This window comes from Caretta caretta, chromosome 7, assembly GCF_965140235.1.
Source record: "Caretta caretta isolate rCarCar2 chromosome 7, rCarCar1.hap1, whole genome shotgun sequence".
NCBI classification, from domain to species: Eukaryota; Metazoa; Chordata; order Testudines; family Cheloniidae; genus Caretta; species Caretta caretta.
In genome coordinates this window covers 104,025,036-104,051,477 of record NC_134212.1, presented here as the reverse complement: position 1 = coordinate 104,051,477, position 26,442 = coordinate 104,025,036, and the positions used below count along the sequence as shown (strand labels likewise).

The following is a 26,442-nucleotide window of genomic DNA, read 5'->3' as shown; positions in this document are numbered from 1 at the left end:
TCAAAGGGTGTTAGCACCAAGTCTACAGACATGCTCTGCAATGCTCTGTGCTTTTACTGCAGAGGATTCAAGTCTGCACCCACTGTTGTCAATGGATGTTTATCACTTGATTCAAAGAGAACAGGCCCAGGCCCCCAAGGCCCACTGACTTCAGTAGTACTTGGATCTGGTCACTGGTACATTACTGTGGAAATCATGCTATCACCCTGTAAAGAATGCCAAAGCTCCCTTTCTCCACTGGGACATGTGTATGGTTACATTAGATCTGGATCGCAACCAGCTGGCAAATAACATGCAAGCTGTCTTATTTCCCTGAAGACTTTGGACACTATTCACCACCACTCTGCAGTCAGGCAGTAATTCAACATCATGGCAGCACAGGAAGCCAGACTGATGATGACTGGGCTTTGTTCCCTAAATGCTTTCTATCAGTCACATATTATTAAGAACAGGGTATAATCTTAACAGGCAAATAAGATAATAAATGAAAGTCCTATGCTGTTGATTTACAGAATTTAATGAATTAATTGTTATTTCTAATAATGGAGAGTAGAAAGTGTTCTCAGAGCCTGTGAGACCATGCCCAGAGACAGCAGAGAAAGGATCCTTTCTAGTTAAAGAAAAAAACCCAGACTGCAACAGTTGTAAATGTAATGGAGGTTTAAGTTCCTATGTTGATTTAGAAAGGTTAATTAGGATCTTACAGTAAGGTGGAGAGTACCTTATGCAAAGAATTAATTTGCTCCTATTTAAAATTACCTTTTCACAGATTCTTCTGAAATAAAATAATCAGCTCTCTAGCACAGGATGCAGATGTGCTTCTGAAGAAGAAAATAATTTTCACCGAACACTTATGGGGCTTGACTTGCTAAACTAAACAATGCTGTGGTTCACTGAAACATGACTCTAATAAGCTAACAGGAATCTTCACTTAAGGAATTGGTTTCTGGAAAATGTTAATGTTTAGTAGGATGACAGTGCTGAAGAGAAACTATCAATGTTCAGAGGAGCATGAGAGAGGAGTCAGGCTACATTTCAGAAGCCTTGGGCTCTTAGGGGAAACAGGGAAGGGATCTGGGGATAATGGGGAAGGAAATGAAGGGAAATTGAGAAACCTTCCTACCTACCCTTGTATAGAACCAGGGGAGATTAGCATAACTGTGGACTCTTGATTGTATGCAGTGTAGTTGTAGCCCTGTGGGTCCCAGGATATGAGAGAAACAAGGTGGGTGAGGTAATATCTTTTATTGGACTGACTTCTGTTTGTGAGAGAGACAAGCTTTTGAGCCACACACAGCTCTCTCAATTGGTGATTCCTGAAAACTCTTGGTTTGATGGGAGAAAGTTGCACAGAACATTCTGTGTATGTGAATGCGAACAAGTAGGCAGACATACAGCATTTTCAAATTCTGGTATAAATGCAAGCATCATACATATGCATGATTCACAGATTCTGTATGGACCATGTCTAGTTGGCAGCCGGTATCAAGTGGAGTGCCCCAAGCGTCGGTCCTCGGGCCGATTTTGTTCAATATCTTCATAAATGATCTGGAGGATGGTGTGGATTGCACCCTCAGCAAGTTTGCAGATGACACTAAACTGGGAGGAGAGGTAGATACGCTGGAGGATAGGGATAGGATACAGAGGGACCTAGACAAATTAGAGGATTGGGCCAAAAAATATCTGATGAGGTTCAACAAGGACAAGGGCAGAGTCCTGCACTTAGGATGGAAGAATCCCATGCTCCGCTACAGACTAGGGACCAAATGGCTCAGCAGCAGTTCTGCAGAAAAGGACCTAGGGGTGACAGTGGATGAGAAGCTAGATATGAGTCAACAATATGCCCTTGTTGCCAAGAAGGCCAATGGCATTTTGGGATGTATAAGTAGGGACATTGCCAGCAGATCGAGGGACGTGATCGTTCCCCTCTATTCGACATTGGTGAGGCCTCATCTGGAGTACTGTGTCCAGTTTTGGGCCCCACACTACAAGAAGGACGTGGAAAAATTGGAAAACGTCCAGCGGAGGGCAACAAAAATGATTAGGGGGCTGGAACACATGACTTATGAGGAGAGGCTGAGGGAACTGGGATTGTTTAGTCTGCGGAAGAGAAGAATGAGGGGGGATTTGATAGTTGCTTTCAACTACCTGAAAGGGGGTTCCGAAGAGGATGGATCTAGACTGTTCTCAGTAGTAGCAGATGACAGAATGAGGAGTAATGGTCTTAAGTTGCAGTGGGGGAGGTTTAGGTTGGATGTTAGGAAAACCTTTTTCACAGGAGGGTGGTGAAACACTGGAATGCGTTGCCTAGGGAGGTGGTGGAATCTCCTTCCTTAGAAGTTTTTAAGGTCAGGCTTGACAAAGCCCTGGCTGGGATGATTTAGTTGGGGATTGGTCCTGCTTTGAGCAGGGGGTTGGACTAAATGACCTCCTGAGGTCCCTTCCAACCCTAATATTCTAGGATTCTATGATTTAACTAGGCATGATTCTTGCCTCAAGCTGTGAATATCTGAATACTTGATCCTGTAGTTTTTTGGTAAGCGTTTATTTGAAACCCACCAACGTGAAGAGAGACATAAAGACATGTATGTTCAGTCAAAATTTGTTGTGGGAACATAGATAATACACTTTATTTCCTTCTCTGCTGTTTTTGTAAACAGTTTCAACAGCTCAGTAAATTTGCTACAGCAGCATACTGGTCAAAACTCTGAATATTTAGGGTTATATCTTTCCCTTTATGAATGCCCAGAATTGTTCATATGAATGGAAGGTGCATGTGTCCACCACTGGGAGAACAGAACCCTTATTCTGTACCAGTGACAAAATAATGTCATTGTTATTGAATGAGATTTCTTTTCCCCCCCGCCATCCCCGAAAAGTAACTTCAAGCTGTTTCCTATTTTTAAGTAAGAGGCCCATTCATCTTCTGGCTTTTCCTGCTCTTGACACTGATTTCCTCAGCTGACATCAGTAGAGCACGTGTTATTTACAAAAGAAAAGACTAACTTTTTGAAAATATTTGTTCTTCAACCAAGCAATCCAAAAATAAACAAACAATGAGAAAAGCACAGCAACTGGAAACAAGCATTTGAAAAGTGAATTCACCCACGAAGGGGAGGATCCTACATCCACTGAAGCCACTGGGAATTTTCTGTGGAAGCAGGACTGGTCTCTGACATCACTGACATTCTGATGTTAAGATTTTTCCCATTTCTTTGATGTTACCTCCCCACATGACAGTCATATCATTTGATATTTCTGCTTTTAGGCTATGATGTTTTGGCTCTGTTATTTTTATGCTGTTTCAGCAGCACCATGAGCTACTTGGCGGGGAGGGGGATGGAGCAATAACTATCATATGTCAACAGCATTAGGCATGTTATCAGTTTAAACAAATTTAGAGCTTGTGAAAGTTGGTGGGGTAGTCATCATGTGGACTGAAGTCCTCCAGAGAACAGATACAGCAAGCTTCCTCGCACTGCTCTGCCAAAATGCTTCAAACCTGACCTAGAGCAACCACTTCTAGACATGAGAAGGTAGTTTGGTCTCCACCTTCCAAGCAGTCCTTTATCTGTCTCCTGAAACTTTCAACACAGGTGCCAAATGGGGGTGGTGACAGCTTGTATGGTATCGCAGGCCCTCCCTTTGTAGGAATTCACTTCAGACCATCAGCTCATTTCACAGAGGGCACTAAAGAACTTTCAGAAGGTAACAGCTTTCATAACTACCGTCCTGTGGCAGATTCAGGTTATTGACCTACAGCTAGTAAAATACACCATATAGCTCATTATCCATCACTGAAGCCACTATCATTATATGTTTCTTATATATCTTATTTCACCGCTGTGCAGAGGCCCAGCACAAGGCCAGTTTAAGCACTACTTGAGTCCAACTTATTTTGAGATCCTAAGTGGCATGTAAATGGTGCACAGATTTTCTGCATAAGGGTAAATTTTACCCACCATGGATAATTTCAATTCAAACATGCCTGCTGAAGATATACACTCATAGCACCAAAATCATCCCTGGTACACACCACTGGCTTCAGTGGGCTTACGGCAGGGACAAGTTTGGCCCACAACATCTAGCTTTCTTGAATTACCAGCATTCTGTAACAACATCACCCATGTTCCTTTAATACTGAAACTTGGGTGCAGAGTCTCATGAAATTAATGCTCTAGTTCCCATCAGAAGCAAGATGCCATTGTTCACATCTACAAATGAGGCATTCATTTTAGCAAGATGATGCCATTAGTAGTAAGTGATGTGACAGCGCCTGGTTTTGTTCCATTCAGAACATTTTCCATTCATTATTATTTCAAATATTTAAGCCATGTAAATGCCAGCTCTTTTTCTATACATCTGCTTTTACGTTTAGTCCTTGTTGACCTGTTCTTTTCATTAACTACGTGAAGTGGCATCATTGAGAGTGCCCTTTAAGAAACTCAGAATCCTCTGTTAATGCTACCACTGCAGCACACACTATTGCCCTGTACACTCTAGCAGTTAAGAGTCTTTTGCATGAACTCAGAGGTTAACTTGTCCTCTCAATTTCAGGGGTGGACCTGCTAGAACAGGGCTGAGGAATATTGTGGTAGGCACTGTACACAAATACAGTAAGAGAGACTGTCCCTCCCCACAGAGCTTACTGTCTGAATAGATAAAAAAGACAAAAGGTGAAAGAGAAACCAAAAGGTGAAGCAACTCATACCAGGTCACACAGCAGGTCAGTTGCAGAGCTGGGAGCAGAATCCAGACAGCTTCACTCCTAGTCATGTCCAGTCCACCAGACCACACTGCCTCTCAGATTGTCCACACCAATGAATACCACAAGAGGCAGTATGGCCTAATGGATAGAGCACTGGACTGGGACTCAGGAGACCTCTGTTTTATTCTGAACTCTGCCACCAGCCTGCTGGGTGATCTTAGGCAAGTCACTTCAGGGAATCAAGGTGCTTTTGAAAATCACACTAGATGCCTATATACATCTTTAGGCACATAAATACTTTGAAAACTCTGGTTCTTCTCCATATGCTTCTGTTTCCCCATTGTAAAACGAGGATAATGATACCTCCTTTGTAAACTGTTTTTAAATAAATGGCTAAAAAGTGCCATATGAGATACTATTATTAAAATATCTTGTAATTCATAGCATGTTGCATAGGAGAAGAAACCCCTGGCTCATGATGACCTGAAGATGATTATTCTTACTCTTTTTTACACTGCCAACCAGCCTTGTAGGACCTCCCTGAGAGATCCTGGCTCCATACAATTTACATTCACAATAAAGATAAGGGAGACCACACCCCAAAAGAGTGGGTAAGGGGAGAGGAAGGCAAGAGTTCCAATGACAGGATCATGAGTTTGTTCTGGTGGTTCTAGGGCCAGGCTGGACCTCAATTCATACCCTCAGAAATCATTAGATTTTCACCACTGAGTCCACCTGAGCTTGGCTGCTCCAGTCCAGACAGCAGAACTTGAGTCCCTTTTCAATCCCTGGCACTCCTAAGCCACCCTCCTGAGGATTGTCCCTGGTAGCTAGTTTCTCACAGACGGGCTCTGCCCAGGGAACATCATGAAGGAGACAGTGGAGACTCCTAGCAAACCTCCCTTGTGTGACCTGCCTCTTGTTACCCATATGGCTCGGGTCCCTCTTAAATCTCCCAGACTGGAGGATGCTGTGAAAAAGCTGCTGAGAGAAAGGCAGGTAGAAGAGCTGCACCAGCATGACCAGTCTTCACTCATCCCTGCCTGACTCCCAACACCATGGCCCATCAGGAGCGGTGTCTCAGAGTCCTGCTTGGGTTGTTGCTAAAGGTTAGATTGGTTAGTGATTCTGTTATATTCTAATCAAACCCACAGCCTCCCAAATTCCAAGTCTCTATCTTCCCCAATCTTTTCCTAGTTAATGTGCCACCTCATTTGAGAAATAATCTCCCTAATTCTGCACCTAGTTTATATTTCTCAGACATTTCCAGGAAGATGCACCAGGTGCTAGTGAAGGATCAAACCAAGGGATCAGTTACACCAAGGCAGTTATCAACCCATGATGTGACACCTTGAGTATCCGAGCGGCAGCATATGTATGCATTAGTCACACATTTCTAGAAAAAATTGTCACAGTTCAGCCCAGGTGTTACTCTGTTGACTCCACACCTATTTGAGGTCATCAGAGTTATCCCAAGATGGCATTTGACCCCATGACTATGGGCTTGATCCTGCCAGGTACCACAATGGTGCTGAACACCCTTGATTCCCACTGACTTCACTGTAAGTACAGGATGCTCAGCATCTCAAAGAATCATTTTTCACCTTCCAGGATCAAGCCCCATCTCGCCTCAGATTCTCTTGGCTTCTCATTTCAGTAAAATGTGATTTTATTTTCCTGTCTTCCTAATCACCAGTGCCCTTAAACTCATGTACTATTCTGTAACATTTTGAACTTTAGCTGGTTTCCTTTTCAGCAATTTGATGTTAAACAGCTGCACTTGTTCTGAGCAGATTTTTTCCTGTGCTCCATTTATTCTTACAAACCTCCAATCCCCATTACAGGAACATTCAGATTATTATGACTATCACTGCTCAGAATCATATTCTGCAGTGTTTTTATTTCCAGGAATTTTAGAACATTGCCATAACAGTTTTCCTCACCACAATTCCAGTACCTCTATGCTGCTTTTATTCCAGCCCTCTCTCCATCCTCATTGATGTCCACTGTTCTAACAATATTTATACAGAACCTTTCAGGCAGGGACCTGAAGTATTTTATAAACAAACAATCAATTAAAATGTACATCAGCCCTGTGAAGGTGGCTTAAATATCACCACCCCCTTTGCAGAGAACAAGCTGAGGAATGATCCTGAGGTTAATTTAGGCCTAAGGGTCAGATTTTTTAAGGTATTTAGATACCTAGCTCCTATTGAAATCAATGGAAGCTAGGTCTTAAATACCTTTAATAATCTATCCCTAAGCGACTTGCCCAAGATCACATAGCAAAAATCAATGTCAGAGATAGAAACAGAATTCAAGATTACGAGGGGCAGATCCTCAGCTGGCATAAAGTATCCTCGTGCCACTGACTGCAGTAGGGTGTTGATTTCAATGGAGTTATGACAACTTAAACTGGCTGAGGACCCGCTTCCAAACACGCAAACTCCTGACCCACTACACAACATTCCCTTTCAGTAAAACAATCATCCGCTTGGGTTTGGTTTAGCTTTCAAGACATTAATGTTCTTTTAATCTTTCCAAACTAACTTTTTAAGGCCTCCTTTGAGATGTCTAAACATAGCAAATACAGTTTCATCCTGCTATTACACAGCATCTCTCAGACTCTAAGTGCCCTGTATAGCATCTTATGGTAATGAATTAAATAAGCACAGGGAATGTAGCAGCCGTCATGCACAAAGCAGCAGGTAAAACCCAACCTTATCTGATATCTAAACAGGTGTTTAAATACTATAGATTTTCATCATTGACATTACATCTGCCTTTGTATAACTCAAGTTTTCACAGAAATTGTCTCAAGTTAGACAAGTGCCAGATGGGGGATGTTATGTCTCAGTCTTCCATTTAAATGATGGATCCATTTATGTATTTTTAAAAGAAATCAGAATCATTTAATTAAAGTAGATCCCACAAGTCTAATGCAAGCAAACAGCTTGAAGATTAGGGGCCGGATCCTGCTGGGTATTAAGGCAGCTTTATGTGGCTCAAGCAGTGTAGAGCATTCCTAAAGAGGCATACCTGGATGCTGGAGAAGCATGCGGTTCTGCAGAGCCCCCCTCCTATACAATCTCACTGCCCGTGACAGGCAAAGGGGACGTGGCTGGGAAAAGGGGGATAGCTGGAGCATGCCTGCACTCCACTAATTCCTGGCTGCTGCAATGGCCCCTTGAGGCTATTGACAGGTGGCATAAATTAGAACAACCTGCTGGGGACTGACCCAGCAGCCAACCAATCCCAGGAGTGGTTGGGGATAGGAGGCATCTTTCCACTATCCCTCTTCAGCTGAATGGAGAGGATTTGGCTAAAGGAATAGAGCTTTTTCTATTATATAGTATTAAAATATAAATTTTGCTTCAAAATAAACCCAATGTGTGAAAACTCACACTTATTTTCTAGCCTATTTTTTACTCTTTCTCTCCTTTATAGTTTTAATCCCTAGAGCATCAATAAAGTAGAGCACGAAATTGGGCCATGTTGTTACACATGATATCAAAGCTCTCACTTGTATAGTTCATGGTCAGTGGTTTAAAAGCAAGCCTAGATTTCTTATATAGCTTTTGGCATGTTCTTTACAATGTAGCTTTTACACTCCCAATATGTAATTGTGAAGGTCAGGCTAGTGGCTAATTGAATTGCTATGTGGCGATAACAGCTTGTTGTGTTACAATGAAATTTCCAGGATTATAAAAAGAAAGCCTTTTCACCGAAATGTTTAAATTTCACATATAAATGCTTTAGGTTTATTTGAATTGGGCCCTGGTAATTCTGAAGATTCCCAGTCTACATTCAAATAATATTCACCTCAGGTGCCTAGACTGGATTGCCAGAACCTCTGGTAGATTTGTCCTCTGCCGAAATACTCAGGGTGAGAATTTAACTACTAGAAATATTCTGAAGGGCAGATTTAGAATGCTGAATGCAAGACTTCAGTGTAGAAAGTAGTAATGAAACATGGTTCGATGATTCTGAAAAATACTTTCGGCAGAGGAACAACACTTATGGTTTTGTACAGTATACACTCTCACGGCTTAATATTTTTGCAGTCACAAAACTGCCAAGTAAAACATTATTAGAAGTTACTTTTACTTTGACAAATGTACAGTCAGAAAAGTTTTTTCTTGTTGAGAGGCCTATTGTGATTTTCATTCCTGTATTCCGGAGGTGAAGCAATACTAACCAATTTATCAATCTTGACAGTATTCTAACTGTATTCTGGAGTTATCTGCCTTGCAAAAGCTCTACGGGAATTGTGCTTAAACAACTGTTTTTCCTGTTGGAAACCAGACAGCCAGGGAAAGTAGCTATAATCAGTTTGAATTCACCTCTGACTCATCATTTGCTCTGTTTCCTTTTAGCCTGCTACCGCATTAATAAAAATTTACCAGATTGCTGAGAGTTCAGGTTACACAGTTTACTATTTAGTACTTGATGTTAATCCAATGCTGACTACAGAAAAAATTAAAGAGGGAACAAATACTAGAGAAAGGGATGAAAAGGCCAGACCAATGGTGATGCTAGGGTAAGGAGAAACATGGTAGTAGTTACATTGTGCCCTGCAGTGATTACCAGCATCTGAGGAAATTGTAGATAAGAAGCGAAACTAGATTACTCTCTGTTTAAATTTGTGGCACAAAACGGAACATCCTCCGCAAGTGATAAGTGAATAAAGATACATGACTAATGCTGCTGTTCAAAATACACAGCTTACATTCTGTTTCCTACTGATTTTTTGGTTAGATTACAGGGACCCTGTCTGGAATGGCTTACAAGTGTCTCAGAGAAGTACCAGGTCTGTATTGCCTGATGATGGAATTTCATTAGCTCATGACATGATTTCAGGACTCTGACTTTTTAAAAAATACATTTATAATGTGGTTTTGTCCTTTGATGGACTATGGAAATGATTTTTTAATAGCAGATAGTGGGAGCAGATTGGGTACCAAGGCAAAATTGAATGTAGGATGCTGGGGATCACTAATTGATTACGTCAGCCCCCAGAAAGGCTGATCAGGGATGGACCCAGGATGATACAGTAGAATCGCCAAACAGTGGGATTACCAAACCCAGTTAATTGCCAACAAACCAAAATAAATTCATGAAATTTATACCCAAACATAAATATATTAATTCCCTGTTTCCAGTCCTTTATGTGTATACTGTAGTATCACTGCTAAAAGCTTATTTTATTAGCTGTTAGCAGTTATGCAACTCAGCCCCATAGCTTTAAAGAATTTGAAGTGGCCCTTACTTTTGACCTTAAAATGATGGAGGAGTGCTTCCAGAAATGGTGCCTGAGACCAAATCTGGACAAATCGGTAGTCTCTGCTTTCCACCTTGACATTAGAATTGCACAGTACATTCTATCGAGTTTTGTGGTGAAACTGTGCGTTATGACCCAAAGCTAACATATCTCGGTGTCATTCTTGACCGCACATTGACCTTTCATGATCACTTCAAAAAAGTAGCCTCTAAAGTGAAGTCTCACATCAAATTATTCAAAAGTTAGTGGGAAAAAAGCTGAGGATCAATGGCTCTGTCCTATGAATACTGGCCTTGGCCCTGGGTGTAGTCAGTTGCAGAGTACTGTGCACTAGTGTGGACAAGAAATTGCCATAATCAACATGTGGACAGGCAGCTGCACCAGACCATGTGAATCATCATGGGAAGTTTAAAATCAACACCTCTACCGTGAGTTTCTGTATTAGCAAACATCAAACCTCCATCTACCCATCAAGATATAGCTACATCACAAGAATTTAAACATACCAAAGACTACCCTGAACTTCCCTTCTGGCAGGTTATGGATAATGTACCTCAACAACACCTGAAATCACGAAAACCACTGTGGGCCACACACAACCAGCTCATGTCTCTGTGTCTGACCAGGGAATGGCGAAAGTGTCTGAACCTCATCTACCATTCCAAATTAGCACATTATTACTGACCCACCAAGCCATCTTCCTGGTTTTGACCTGACATGCAGATTTTGGAGCCCACTGAACTACATCTGAACAAACCCTGGAAGATGCAGCTACTTGATGCACAAGTTGAAAATCAAAGCTCCCCTTTGTGCAACTGCGGTGAGAACATCCAAACCATTGAACCCATCATAACACAATGTTCCAAATAAGCACTCAGAGGTGAACTGGATGATACCCACAACATCACAGAGGAGGTATTGAAATGGCTTGTGGCAACTGTATCTGTAGAATGTTGCTCTGCAGATGCCATATGTGGGTCCATGTGAGAGACTGCTAATAGCACTGGGGTTCTGAAAAGCGTAGGAAACTTCAAAGATCATGCCGGATGACTGATGTTGATTGATTGATGTTGCTAGTTAGACTCAAGGGTTAAGTTCAGAAGAAATTACTATGGCCATCTAGTCTGCATAAGGGAAGCCACAGTATTTCTCTAAGTAATTCCTGCATCAAGCCCATTTCTTCTGGTTGAGCTTGAGCAAATGTCCCTAAAAGAGAGAGATGTACATTCTACTGATAGCACCAAATGCAAGAGAGGGCTACTTCAAACTCAGTCCTGAGAAAGGACTGGTTGGTTGATGTTTTTGGGCTTGAGCCTGGCCTTTGGATCAGTTGATCATCTGATAGCCTGAGGGGACAGGGAAGGGGCAGGACTTCCTGAAGAGGGAACCTGCTCCATCCGTGAAGAGAAGGAGAGTGACCTGCTGTCATAAATATAAAGGGAAGGGTAAACCCCTTTGAAATCCCTCCTGGCCAGGGGAAAGCTCCTCTCACCTGTAAAGGGTTAAGAAGCTAAAGGTAACCTCGCTGGCACCTGACCAAAATGACCAATGAGGAGACAAGATACTTTCAAAAGCTGGGAGGAGGGAGAGAAACAAAGGGTCTGTGTGTCTGTCTATATTCTGTCTTTGCCGGGGATAGACCAGGAATGGAGTCTTAGAACTTTTAGTAAGTAATCTAACTAGGTACGTGTTAGATTATGATTTCTTTAAATGGCTGAGAAAAGAACTGTGCTGAATAGAATAACTATTTCTGTCTGTGTATCTTTTTTGTAACTTAAGGTTTTGCCTAGAGGGGTTCTCTATGTTTTGAATCTAATTACCCTGTAAGGTATCTACCATCCTGATTTTACAGGGGGGATTTCTTTATTTCTATTTACTTCTATTTTTATTAAAAGTCTTCTTGTAAGAAAACTGAATGCTTTTTCATTGTTCTCAGATCCAAGGGTTTGGGTCTGTGGTCACCTATGCAAATTGGTGAGGCTTTTTATCCAACATTTCCCAGGAAAGGGGGGGTGCAAGTGTTGGGAGGATTGTTTATTTTTCTTAAGATCCAAGGGTCTGGGTCTGTAGTCACCTAGGCAAATTGGTGAGGCTTTTTACCAAACCTTGTCCAGGAAGTGGGGTGCAAGGTTTTGGGAAGTATTTTGGGGGGAAAGACGTGTCCAAACAGCTCTTCCCCACTAACCAGTATTAGTTTGGTGGTGGTAGCGGCCAATCCAAGGACAAAGGGTGGAATATTTTGTATCTTGGGGAAGTTTTGACCTAAGCTGGTAAAGATAAGCTTAGGAGGTTTTTCATGCAGGTCCCCACATCTGTACCCTAGAGTTCAGAGTGGGGGAGGAACCTTGACACCTGCTGTGAATTTAAAGAAAATCTATGGACAGAGAGGACCGGGGAAGGACATCTCAACACAAGGCAGATGAAAAAGCCTGGTTGAAGTTACCTGCAGTGAGAGACAGGAACAGAAGCCTTAAGAGGAAGAGGCTTGAGGACATGCCAGTCAGCAGGACCTGGGTTTTGGGAAGGAATTCTTGAGCCCAGCCAGGGGCTGAACAAATTGTAGAGTAGAAGGAAGACTTGTTTTCAGTTGACACTTGAACTACAATGTTCTCTTAATAAACCAGACCCCAAGAAGGCACGTTATTTGACTAGCAAATGACTTCATGCAGTTTTTGAGAAGATCAAGAAGGGGAAAATAAGAGAGCAGCAGTGGGAGATACGAGACCGGGTCAAGTTAGCAGCAACCAACTTAGCTCCAGAGTGAGCTCTCTCTCTCTGTGTGCGCAGAATGGGAGGCTGCATGGACAAGCTCTGCCTGCCCAGTACCATGGGTACATACTTGAGCAGTTAGATCAAAGCTAGTTTAGGTATGTCCACATATGCTACAATCAACCCTCCCCATTTCAGTGCAGATGTACCTTAAAAGGAGAAGAGTGAACCCAGTTGAGATCAACCCCATCAGGGTCCTCAGGCGAGCCAACAAAACCTTGCATTCAAAAGGAATCCAATGCTGCTGACAGAACTAAAGAGGATCCATATGGACACCTGGGGTGAAATCTTGATCTCACTGGAGACAAGGTGAGTTTTGTTATTGACTTCAGTGGAGCCAGGATTTCACACCTGGACGTTTATCCATTGCCAAGAGGATATTACTGACCAAGATTAGTGCAGTCTTCACAGTAAAAGAGATCAGGGAAACCTGAGGATTCTATTGGATGCCAGAGTTGTTTTGCCACTGTATTCTCAGTAGTTTTGTCCAAAAAGGGGAGGTCATTTTTATTCTGTACCATCCATTTAAATAGCTGAAATGGAAAACTCTCACATTTCTGACAGGTTTCAGAGGAACAGCCGTGTTAGTCTGTATTCGCAAAAAGAAAAGGAGTACTTGTGGCACCTTAGAGACTAACCAATTTATTTGAGCATGAGCTTTCGTGAGCTACAGCTCACTTCATCAGATGTATACCGTGGAAACTGCAGCAGACTTTATATATACACAGAGAATATGAAACAATACCTCCTCCCACCCCACTGTCCTGCTGGTAATAGCTTATCTAAAGTGATCATCAGGTGGGCCATTTCCAGCACAAATCCAGGTTTTCTCACCCTCCACCCCCACACACAAATTCACTCTCCTGCTGGTGCTAGCCCATCCAAAGTGACAACTCTTTACATAATCAAGTCGGGCTATTTCCTGCATAGATCCAGGTTTTCTCACATTCCCCCACCCCCATACACACACAAACTCACTCTCCTGCTGGTAATAGCTCATCTAAACTGACCACTCTCCAAGTTTAAATCCAAGTTAAACCAGAACATCTGGGGGGGGGGAGGTAGGAAAAAACAAGAGGAAACAGGCTACCTTGCATAATGACTTAGCCACTCCCAGTCTCTATTTAAGCCTAAATTAATAGTATCCAATTTGCAAATGAATTCCAATTCAGCAGTTTCTCGCTGGAGTCTGGATTTGAAGTTTTTTTGTTTTAAGATAGCGACCTTCATGTCTGTGATTGCGTGACCAGAGAGATTGAAGTGTTCTCCGACTGGTTTATGAATGTTATAATTCTTGACATCTGATTTGTGTCCATTTATTCTTTTACGTAGAGACTGTCCAGTTTGACCAATGTACATGGCAGAGGGGCATTGCTGGCACATGATGGCATATATCACATTGGTGGATGTGCAGGTGAACGAGCCTCTGATAGTGTGGCTGATGTTATTAGGCCCTGTGATGGTGTCCCCTGAATAGATATGTGGGCACAATTGGCAACGGGCTTTGTTGCAAGGATAAGTTCCTGGGTTAGTGGTTCTGTTGTGTGGTATGTGGTTGTTGGTGAGTATTTGCTTCAGGTTGCGGGGCTGTCTGTAGGCAAGGACTGGCCTGTCTCCCAAGACTTGTGAGAGTGTTGGGTCATCCTTTAGGATAGGTTGTAGATCCTTAATAATGCGTTGGAGGGGTTTTAGTTGGGGGCTGAAGGTGACCGCTAGTGGCGTTCTGTTATTTTCTTTGTTAGGCCTGTCCTGTAGTAGGTAACTTCTGGGAACTCTTCTGGCTCTATCAATCTGTTTCTTTACTTCTGCAGGTGGGTATTGTAGTTGTAAGAAAGCTTGACAGAGATCTTGTAGGTGTTTGTCTCTGTCTGAGGGGTTGGAGCAAATGCGGTTGTATCGCAGAGCTTGGCTGTAGACGATGGATCGTGTGGTGTGGTCAGGGTGAAAGCTGGAGGCATGCAGGTAGGAATAGCGGTCAGTAGGTTTCCGGTATAGGGTGGTGTTTATGTGGCCATTGTTTATTAGCACTGTAGTGTCCAGGAAGTGGATCTCTTGTGTGGACTGGACCAGGCTGAGGTTGGTGGTGGGATGGAAATTGTTGAAATCATGGTGGAATTCCTCAAGGGCTTCTTTTCCATGGGTCCAGATGATGAAGATGTCATCAATATAGCGCAAGTAGAGTAGGGGCTTTAGGGGACGAGAGCTGAGGAAGCGTTGTTCTAAATCAGCCATAAAAATGTTGGCATACTGTGGGGCCATGCGGGTACCCATAGCAGTGCCGCTGATCTGAAGGTATACATTGTCCCAAAATGTGAAATAGTTATGGGTAAGGACAAAGTCACAAAGTTCAGCCACCAGGTTAGCCGTGACATTATCGGGGATAGTGTTCTTGACGGCTTGTAGTCCATCTTTGTGTGGAATGTTGGTGTAGAGGGCTTCTACATCCATAGTAGCCAGGATGGTGTTATCAGGAAGATCACCGATGGATTGAAGTTTCCTCAGGAAGTCAGTGGTGTCTCGAAGGTAGCTGGGAGTGCTGGTAGCGTAGGGCCTGAGGAGGGAGTCTACATAGCCAGACAATCCTGCTGTCAGGGTGCCAATGCCTGGATAATGCTTATGCAGGAAATAGCCCGACTTGATTATGTAAAGAGTTGTCACTTTGGATGGGCTAGCACCAGCAGGAGAGTGAATTTGTGTGTGGGGGTGGAGGGTGAGAAAACCTGGATTTGTGCTGGAAATGGCCCACCTGATGATCACTTTAGATAAGCTATTACCAGCAGGACAGTGGGGTGGGAGGAGGTATTGTTTCATATTCTCTGTGTATATATAAAGTCTGCTGCAGTTTCCACGGTATACATCTGATGAAGTGAGCTGTAGCTCACGAAAGCTCATGCTCAAATAAATTGGTTAGTCTCTAAGGTGCCACAAGTACTCCTTTTCTTCTCACATTTCTGCAATTAGTAAACTACTGTAAGTGCACACTGAGTTCGACAATACTTTGCAATTAGAAAAGAAAAAGACCCTTGTGCTACTTTGCAGGCTGTAATTGTTTGGGTAAAACAAACATCTCTCTCAAATTTTTGAAGTTTTTGTCCCATCCCTCCCAGACATGATGGACTCTGATTCTCACGACAGCTGTAGCAAAAATGCAGCCTTAAGCATCATTTAATTATAGTGATTCAGACATCCAAGTCAACATCAACTCCTTAAGTGATTCACGGCATACAGCATGTGCCCAACAAAGGAGCATTCAAGTGACCTTAGGATATAACCTTTAGGGTAAATATCCACTGACACATAGGGAATTTGGCATTCATCAACCAATTAACAATAGAAATTGTGTGCTTAATTCTCCATGCACTTCACTGCATATTTACCCCTGCAGACTGAAATGTTCAACTGATGAAATGTAAAGCCAAGACAAAGGTAAATGGAAATGTCTTTAGATAAGCTATTACCAGCAGGAGAGTGAATTTGTGTGTGTATGGGGGTGGGGGTGAGAAAACCTGGATTTGTGCTGGAAATGGCCCACCTTGATTATCATGCACATTGTAGGGAGATTATCATGCACTTTGGATAAGCTATTACCAGCAGGAGAGTGAGTTTGTGTGTGTAGTTTTTGGAGGGGGGTGAGGGAGTGAGAGAACCTGGATTTGTCCAGGAAATGGCCCACCTTGATTATCATACACATTGTGAAGAGAGTGGTCACTTTGGATGGGCTATTACCAGCAGGAGAGTGAGTTTGTGTGTGTGTGTGTGGGGGGGGGGGGGCGGAGGGTGAGAAAACCTGGATTTGTGCTGGAAATGGCCCAACTTGATGATTACTTTAGATAAGCTATTACCAGCAGGACAGTGGGTTGGGAGGAGGTATTGTTTCATGGTCTCTGTGTGTATATAATGTCTTCTGCAGTTTCCACGGTATGCAGCCGATGAAGTGAGCTGTAGCTCACGAAAGCTCATGCTCAAATAAATTGGTTAGTCTCTAAGGTGCCACAAGTACTCCTTTTCTTTATATGATTTGTTCATATGGGTCACAGCACTAGGGGAAAAAGTGTTCCTAACAGAGCTATATTCTGTATTTACACTATATTCACAAGACAAAATGTAGTTATACTCTACGTAAAAGAATAAATAGACACAAATCAGATGTCAAGAATTATAACATTCATAAACCAGTCGGAGAACACTTCAATCTCTCTGGTCACGCAATCACAGACATGAAGGTCGCTATCTTAAAACAAAAAAACTTCAAATCCAGACTCCAGCGAGAAACTGCTGAATTGGAATTCATTTGCAAATTGGATACTATTAATTTAGGCTTAAATAGAGACTGGGAGTGGCTAAGTCATTATGCAAGGTAGCCTGTTTCCTCTTGTTTTTTCCTACTCCCCCCCCCCCAGATGTTCTGGTTTAACTTGGATTTAAACTTGGAGAGTGGTCAGTTTAGATGAGCTATTACCAGCAGGAGAGTGAGTTTGTGTGTGTATGGGGGTGGGGGGGATGTGAGAAAACCTGGATCTATGCAGGAAATAGCCCGACTTGACTATGTAAAGAGTTGTCACTTTGGATGGGCTAGCACCAGCAGGAGAGTGAATTTGTGTGTGGGGGTGGAGGGTGAGAAAACCTGGATTTGTGCTGGAAATGGCCCACCTGTTGATCACTTTAGATAAGCTATTACCAGCAGGACAGTGGGGTGGGAGGAGGTATTGTTTCATATTCTCTGTGTGTATATAAAGTCTGCTGCAGTTTCCACGGTAAACATCTGATGAAGTGAGCTGTAGCTCACGAAAACTCATGCTCAAATAAATTGGTTAGTCTCTAAGGTGCCACAAGTCCTCCTTTTCTTCTTACATACAAGTGTCTCTGCTAGCAAAACAGTACAGATTTGGTTACATTAGGGTGACCAGATGTCCCTAAATTATCAGGAATGTCCCGATATTAGGGGCTTTGTCTTATATACGCAACTTAACCCCCCATCCCCTGTTAAAAAGAGTTCTGATTTTTTACACTTGCTATCTTGTCACCCTAGGTTATAGTCATGAGGTGGACAACATGATTTGTTCTTAAACATTTCTTGTAAACAACTAGAACAAAATAAAATGTGTTTTCATTCGAAAAGTAATGTTTGTCCATGTCAAGGCAATTATAGAAAATGGCTGCTGTAAATCTGAATATGATCTGGTTCTGGATAAATCTGGTTCTGATCAGGAATGCACCACAAAAGTAACATACTAGGGTCTCTAGAAGCACAAATTTTGTCTACTAAACTGTTTAAAAAAAACATATCAACAACACAGCACTGTGTTTTAATTGTTAATAGTGACAAACTGCTGAGGAGGGCTGGAAAATTTACAACCTGTTATAACTAATGCTACTAACACTTGAACTGTGATCTTTCTCCCCCCTCAAAACAATTAAATGTATCTATAATATATCTGAATTATTAAAAAAGGATGCCAAATGAGCACTGATAGTCTCCTAGTTGCACATAGGGATTTTCTGGAAGCTAAATGAAATGCTGACATATGTCTGTTCTGTAATCTCATGGTTGTTTCCTACTAAAGGAAGAACTGGAATGCAATGTACTAAATTACTAGGGCATAAGGATATGTTGCTTAGGTTTTTAAAAAAGCAGTTGTACTGCTGGCAAAACAGAGCTAGTTCTGTTACAAGCAATTTATTACATCAGTAATTCAACTTTTTTTTTTTTTTTTAAATAAAGTCTGCCTCTGTGCAGAGCTCAGCGAGCACTGGGCTGGAGACAAACACCTCCAGAGTTTAATTAGGGTCTGTTTACATCTATAAGATAATTTCATTTTCTTCAAATGGTTAAAGATATCATTCCAGATGGGTCCGCTGACTCTGCAATTTAACATCCTTCTGACCTTAGAGTCTATGAGTCTGCAAACAGCAGGTTTGAGAAATGCAAAGCAAAGTCTGTTCAACTGAAAGCAATCCAAGGGAGGTCAGGAAATTCAGAGTTAACTCAATGTTTGACTTGCCCTATGGTGACTAGGTTCTAAAAGGTCTCTGGAATAAGGAGGGGAGAATCAATTTGCATAAAATAAAAAATCCTCCCTACCGACCCCCATACTCCCTGATCTCTGTCCCACTTCCATCATGACTCTTTGCTTGTTTTAGCATTAAACTTCAGACCAACTTTTTTTTTTTTAAACTTTTCTGTAGGGTTGGGATAAATGGTTTTTCACTTCCAGATTCAAGCTGAGATTGGTACCAAAGCCAAAACGCTGTTCTCATGGCACATCTGGCTGAGACCAGGAGCCAGCTTGCTGGAAATCTCATGAGAGAGAATGTTTTCACAGCTCAGAAATTGGATTGTGTTGGAACACCTAATATATATAACGGTTAAGCATAGGCTTAAGCTTTTCTAGATTGTTGTTAATGGGTTTTAATTTAAATGTTTTATTGTTATTAGTGTACTTTTTGGATTTAATTTCTTTTGTTCTATGTCAGTCATAAAAACAAAAGCAAAACAAAAAACAGATGACAAAATAACAAAGCTCCCTAAACTTTTGTGAGGTTTGACACTACTGAGCAGAATGGATCCTCCAGAGACCTTAATCAACCATTTATCATGCAAATATATATTTAGATGAGTTATAAAATCTGTATTATTACCAGACTTCCTTTGATATGCATTCTTAAACTCATTAACACTAATAGGCAATACACAAGAGGTGGGAACAGACCCCTCCCCCAACACATTATCGAAAAAAGAGAAAACAAAAAGAAATTCACACAATGACAGTGAATTTGACATTCAGCTAGTTCATCTGGCAGACATGCAGCCTTTATAATTCACATTACTAAGACGGTCCATGGCATTGTTTTTAAGAGAACAAGTGTAATAATTAGCAATGTGAAGCCTTAGTGACCATGGCTGGAATTTTCAAAAGGGCTCACCTTCGATTTAAGAATCTAAATAAATGGCCAGAAAAGGTCAGCAAAGTAGGTGCATGTTGGGTGCTGAGCTCTTTTGAAAATATGGTCCTAAGTGTCATTATGGGAGGTACTGGGTTCAGAGAACTTTTGCAAATCTGGCCCCAATGGCAGGTATTGAGCACTTTCAAATCTGGCTTTTAATAAAAGCATAGGATGACCCAGTTTAAAAAAAGAGAACAAAAAGTATGAGAATTATCAGTGTAAAAATGTGGGAAGGTTTGAAAAAAAAAAAGTGAAAGTAAATTATTAAAAATTGCAAGTCAGAGGTGCCCAGAAAACATTATAACAAACTGCACTAATAATCAGCTTGCTAGAATGTAGGCTAGATGTATGCACATCAACCACAACCAATTTCTCCTCAGTAGCAGCAATACAGACATGCAACTAATGGTAAAAAAGAAAGATAATATAGGGCCCAATGTTCAAACTTGGACACCCAAGTTAAGGCATCCAAAGAGGCATTGCGATCCCTCTGTGCTACAGCAGCTTAACTCAACTGTTTTTCAGTCATATGGGAACTGCCCCTTGACAAACAAAACAAAACAAAAAAATCCCACTCTTTCAAAATGCACAAAAGGGTTACATTTTCAAAACAACTCTACTTCTAAGCCAGAGCAAATTTTTCTAGATCTAATACAACTTGGACAATTGGGTTGATGGTATAAAGAAATCACAGACAGTATGTTGCAAATGGGAAACTGTATTCATGAAATCTTCATAGCAAAGTCTCTTTTAGCCTCTCATGGGGAAAAAAAAAAGGAGTTGTGGACACCTGGCAGTATCAACACAGAAATGCAATTATGTTTTCACGTTAAAATTTTATTTAGCCTTAATTGTAACTAATGTACCCCAGCTCTGAGTGAGGAACATCCAATTGTGCCTAGAGGAAATTAGAACATACTTTGTAAAAGTAATGCTCTTTTGAAACAGCATTTAAAGAATCCCTCGATAGCTTTCTTTTTTCTTTTAACAAAATCGAGACTGAGCCAATTAAATTAATTTGGGAGGGTAGCTAAATAGATTCTAACCAGGTAATATTTTTATCTTGTCCAGGTTACACCATCTGCTCCTTCCCCTTAGTCATTTTCTTTCTCTTCTAACTGCAAAAGGTTTCAATTTTAGTTAAAAATGTGTTGATGATGGGGGGATGCTTTTATGATTTTTCTAAAAAGTTTTCTCCAAACCTCAGCAGTAAATGAATGTGCAATCAACATATTTTTTCCAACCTCAGGTAGAATTTCTACTGCGTGCTAACTTGTTTCATATTCTCCATATTCTTGTCCTCCTCCCCCCCCCACAAAAGTCAATAATTAAAGTGAGATGAAAGGCAATTAATCAAAATTAGTCATTTCCTACTGAGAGGAATAGTCCTGCTAAAATCCTGTAAACTAATTGACAATAGCCAAGAGGTTATCGAAGAGTTGGTTCCAATTCCATTTTCCCTTTTTTCTTCACTGAGTTTATGACCACGGCACAAGTAACCAGATTCCCTAGGCCACAACCCATTTAATACAGCAATGTGCCCAGCCAACACTCAACAGTATACTGACATCAGAGAATCATAGTGTCTGAGTCTCCACTTCCTTGTACCTTGTGTAGTCATCTAGTTCCACACCAAGTGGCTTTACAATGTTACCATATAAGAAAGGTAGCATTTTCCACCCAGTTTACATTCTCTCTGTAAAGGTGCAAATGAGCTATAAAGAATCAGACTTTTGGAGAGAAATTCACGGTATTGCTACTGCCACTTTATACTGCCCACAGGTGGCATAATTAACTCTCTACCCCCTTCAAAGGTGCTCCCCCACTGCAGGGGGTGTGCCAGAGGAGCATCATGGTGGGAAATGAGGCTGGGGCAGCTATTTCCTAGTGGTGCAACCCTAGGTAGTACATTGGCCTCCATATGGGCACAGGCATGAACAGTGCCTGGAACAGAAAGAGGGAAAAGGCCTGTTAAGGATATCCAGTCCAATTCCCTGCTAATGCAGAATTGTTTCCTACAGCATATTTAACAGTGTTTTGTCCCATTTTCTTTTCTTCAAATTTCCAAAATCTGGGGATTCACGCAGTCCCATTGGGAGACAAAAACATAGATGCATACAGCTCATTGATTGCCCCCTTTCTTAATTTCATCTTTTTCTCCTTGCTATACACTTATGTACAACCGTAAAGCATCCCTGGCCCTCTTTGACATTATACCATTCAGATAGGTGTGTGGTGTGCACTTATTTCCCATTAGCCAGGCTACATATACATACCCCCTTCAACTCTTCCTCCTCATAGAATCATAGAATATAAGGGTTGGAAGGGACCCCAGAAGGTCATCCAGTCCAACCCCCTGCTCGAAGCAGGACCAATTCCCAGTTAAATCATCAAATTTAAATTCCCAGTTAAATCATCCTCCTCACAAGCCAATCACTCCAGCCTCCTGATCATCTTCATTGCTCTTCTCTGAGTCACTTCCTAGCATTTATTTATTAAGTAAAGCTCAGCTCATAACACAGAGGAGCTGATTAAAACTTGGTTCATTGATTTTCAGGATTCAGCACCAGACAGTGGCAGTAGCTCCTCTGAAAATTCTCTAGCACAACTCTTTCCTCCCACTGTGGCTACTATTGTACAGGGCAGGTACAAATTGCTGGAGGATTCTCTGCTCCTTGAAGTCTTTAAACCACGATTTGAGGACTTCAATAGCTCAGACACAGGTGAGGTTTTTCGCAGGAGTGGGTGGATGAGATTCTGTGGCCTGCGTTGTGCAGGAGGTCAGACTAGATGATCATAATGGTCGCTTCTGACCTTAGTATCTATGAATCTATGAAACTGATAAACTAAACAGTAATAAGTTACCACGACCAGATAGTATTCACCCAAGAGTTCTGAAGGAACTCAAATGTAAAACTGCACAACTACTAACTGTACTCTGTAATCAGGGGGATGAGGTAGATGAGGCTTTCTTCCGGCAGCTCACGGAAGCTACTAGATCGCATGCCCTGATTCTCATGGGTGACTTTAATTTTCCTGATATCTGCTGGGAGAGCAATACAGCGGTGCATAGACAATCCAGGAAGTTTTTGGAAAGCGTAGGGGACAATTTCCTGGTGCAAGTGCTAGAGGAGCCAACTAGGGGGGGCGCTTTTCTTGACCTGCTGCTCACAAACCGGGTAGAATTAGTGGGGGAAGCAAAAGTGGATGGGAATCTGGGAGGCAGTGACCATGAGTTGGTTGAGTTCAGGATCCTGACGCAGGGAAGAAAGGTAAGCAGCAGGATACGGACCCTGGACTTCAGAAAAGCAGACTTCGACTCCCTCAGGGAACGGATGGCCAGGATCCCCTGGGGGACTAACTTGAAGGGGAAAGGAGTCCAGGAGAGCTGGCTGTATTTCAAGGAATCCCTGTTGAGGTTACAGGGACAAACCATCCCGATGAGTCGAAAGAATAGTAAATATGGCAGGCGACCAGCTTGGCTTAATGGTGAAATCCTAGCGGATCTTAAACATAAAAAAGAAGCTTACAAGAAGTGTAAGGTTGGACATATGACCAGGGAAGAGTATAAAAATATTGCTCGGGCATGTAGGAATGATATCAGGAGGGCCAAATCGCACCTGGAGCTGCAGCTAGCCAGAGATGTCAAGAGTAACAAGAAGGGTTTCTTCAGGTATGTTGGCAACAAGAAGAAAGCCAAGGAAAGTGTGGGCCCCTTACTGAATGAGGGAGGCAACCTAGTGACAGAGGATGTGGAAAAAGCTAATGTACTCAATGCTTTTTTTGCCTCTGTTTTCACTAACAAGGTCAGCTCCCAGACTGCTGCGCTGGGCATCACAAAATGGGGAAGAGATGGCCAGCCCTCTGTGGAGAAAGAGGTGGTTAGGGACTATTTAGAAAAGCTGGACGAGCACAAGTCCATGGGGCCGGACGAGTTGCATCCGAGAGTGCTGAAGGAATTGGCGGCTGTGATTGCAGAGCCATTGGCCATTATCTTTGAAAACTCGTGGCGAACCGGGGAAGTCCCGGATGACTGGAAAAAGGCTAATGTAGTGCCAATCTTTAAAAAAGGGAAGAAGGAGGATCCTGGGAACTACAGGCCAGTCAGCCTCACTTCAGTCCCTGGAAAAATCATGGAGCAGGTCCTCAAAGAATCAATCCTGAAGCACTTGCATGAGAGGAAAGTGATCAGGAACAGCCAGCATGGATTCACCAAGGGAAGGTCATGTCTGACTAATCTAATCGCCTTCTATGATGAGATTACTGGTTCTGTGGATGAAGGGAAAGCAGTGGATGTATTGTTTCTTGACTTTAGCAAAGCTTTTGACACGGTCTCCCACAGTATTCTTGTCAGCAAGTTAAGGAAGTATGGGCTGGATGAATGCACTACAAGGTGGGTAGAAAGCTGGCTAGATTGTCGGGCTCAACGGGTAGTGATCAATGGCTCCATGTCTAGTTGGCAGCCGGTATCAAGTGGAGTGCCCCAAGGGTCGGTCCTGGGGCCGGTTTTGTTCAATATCTTCATAAATGATCTGGAGGATGGTGTGGATTGCACTCTCAGCAAATTTGCGGATGATACTAAACTGGGAGGAGTGGTAGATACGCTGGAGGGGAGGGATAGGATACAGAAGGACCTAGACAAATTGGAGGATTGGGCCAAAAGAAATCTGATGAGGTTCAATAAGGATAAGTGCAGGGTCCTGCACTTAGGACGGAAGAACCCAATGCACAGCTACAGACTAGGGACCGAATGGTTAGGCAGCAGTTCTGCGGAAAAGGACCTAGGGGTGACAGTGGACGAGAAGCTGGATATGAGTCAGCAGTGTGCCCTTGTTGCCAAGAAGGCCAATGGCATTTTGGGATGTATAAGTAGGGACATTGCCAGCAGATCGAGGGACGTGATCGTTCCCCTCTATTCGACATTGGTGAGGCCTCATCTGGAGTACTGTGTCCAGTTTTGGGCCCCACACTACAAGAAGGATGTGGATAAATTGGAGAGAGTCCAGCGAAGGGCAACAAAAATGATTAGGGGTCTAGAACACATGACTTATGAGGAGAGGCTGAGGGAGCTGGGATTGTTTAGCCTGCAGAAGAGAAGAATGAGGGGGGATTTGATAGCTGCTTTCAACTACCTGAAAGGGGGTTCCAAAGAGGATGGCTCTAGACTGTTCTCAATGGTAGCAGATGACAGAACGAGGAGTAATGGTCTCAAGTTGCAGTGGGGGAGGTTTAGATTGGATATTAGGAAAAACTTTTTCACTAAGAGAGTGGTGAAACACTGGAATGCGTTACCTAGGGAGGTGGTAGAATCTCCTTCCTTAGAGGTTTTTAAGGTCAGGCTTGACAAAGCCCTGGCTGGGATGATTTAACTGGGAATTGGTCCTGCTTCGAGCAGGGGGTTGGACTAGATGACCTTCTGGGGTCCCTTCCAACCCTGATATTCTATGATTCTATGATCCATTATTTAAATCAGCTTCTGTACCATATGACTGGAGGATAGCTAATCTGATGCCAATTTTTAAAAAGGTCTCCATAGGTGATCCCGGCATTTACAGGCCAGTAAGCCCGACTTCAGTACTGGGCAAACTGGTTGAAATTATAATAAAGAACAAAATTGTAAGACACATACATGAACATAATTTGTTGGGGAAGAGTCAACATAGTTTTTGTAAAGGGAAATCATGCCTCACCAATCTACTAGAATTCTTCGAGGGGGTCAACAAGCATGTGGACAAGGGGATCCAGTGGATATAGGGTACTCAGATTTGCAGAAAGCCTTTGATAATGTCCCTCACCAAAGGCTCTTAAGCAAAATAAGATGTCATGGGATAAGAGGGAAGGTCTTCTCATGGATTGGTAACTGGTTAAAAGATAGGAAACAAGGGTAGTAATAAATGATCAGTTTTCAGAATGGAGAGAGGTAAATAGTGGTGTCCCCCAGGGGTCTGTACTGGGCCCAGTCCTATTCAACATATTCATAAATGATCTGGAAAAAGGGACAAACAGTGAGGCGGTAAAATTTGCAGATGATACAAAACTACTCAAGACAGTTAAGTCCCAGACAGACTGCAAAGAGCTACAAAAGAATCTCTCAAAACTGGGTGACTGGGGAACAAAATTGCAGATGAAATTCAATGTTGATAAATGCAAAGTAATGCACATGGGAAAACATAATCCCAACTACACATATAAAATGATGGGAGCTAAATTAGCTGTTACTACTCAAGAAAGAGATCTTGGAGTCATTGTGGATAGTTCTCTGAAAACATCCACTCAATGTACAGCGGCAGTCAAAAAAGTGAACAGAATGTTGGAAATCATTAAGAAAGGGATAGATAATAAGATAGAAAATATCATGTTGCCTCTATATAAATCCATGGTACGCCCACATCTCGAATACTGTGGGCTGATGTGGTCACCCCATCTCAAAAAAGATGTATTGGAATTGGAAAAGGTTCAGAAAAGGGCAACAAAAATGATTAGGGGTATGGAACGGCTTCCATATGAGAAGAGACTAGTAAGAGTGGGACTTTTCAGCTTTGAAGAGACAACTCAGGGGGGATATGATTGAGGTCTATAAAATCATGACTGGTGTGAAGAAAGTAAATAAGGAAGCGTTATTTACTCCTTCTCATAACACAAGAACTAAGGGCCACCAAATGAAAATTAATAGGCAGCAGGTTTAAAACAAACAAAAGGAAGTATTTCTTCACATAATGCACAGTCAACCTATGGAACT

At 42.2% G+C, this 26,442-nt stretch overlaps 1 protein-coding gene across 2 annotated transcripts in view; it reads right to left on the bottom strand.

Annotated features, from left to right (window-relative positions):
* Nucleotides 1-26,442, bottom strand: part of ADAM12 (ADAM metallopeptidase domain 12) — a 358,074-nt gene that overhangs the window by 54,879 nt on the left and 276,753 nt on the right. The window lies entirely within an intron of this gene.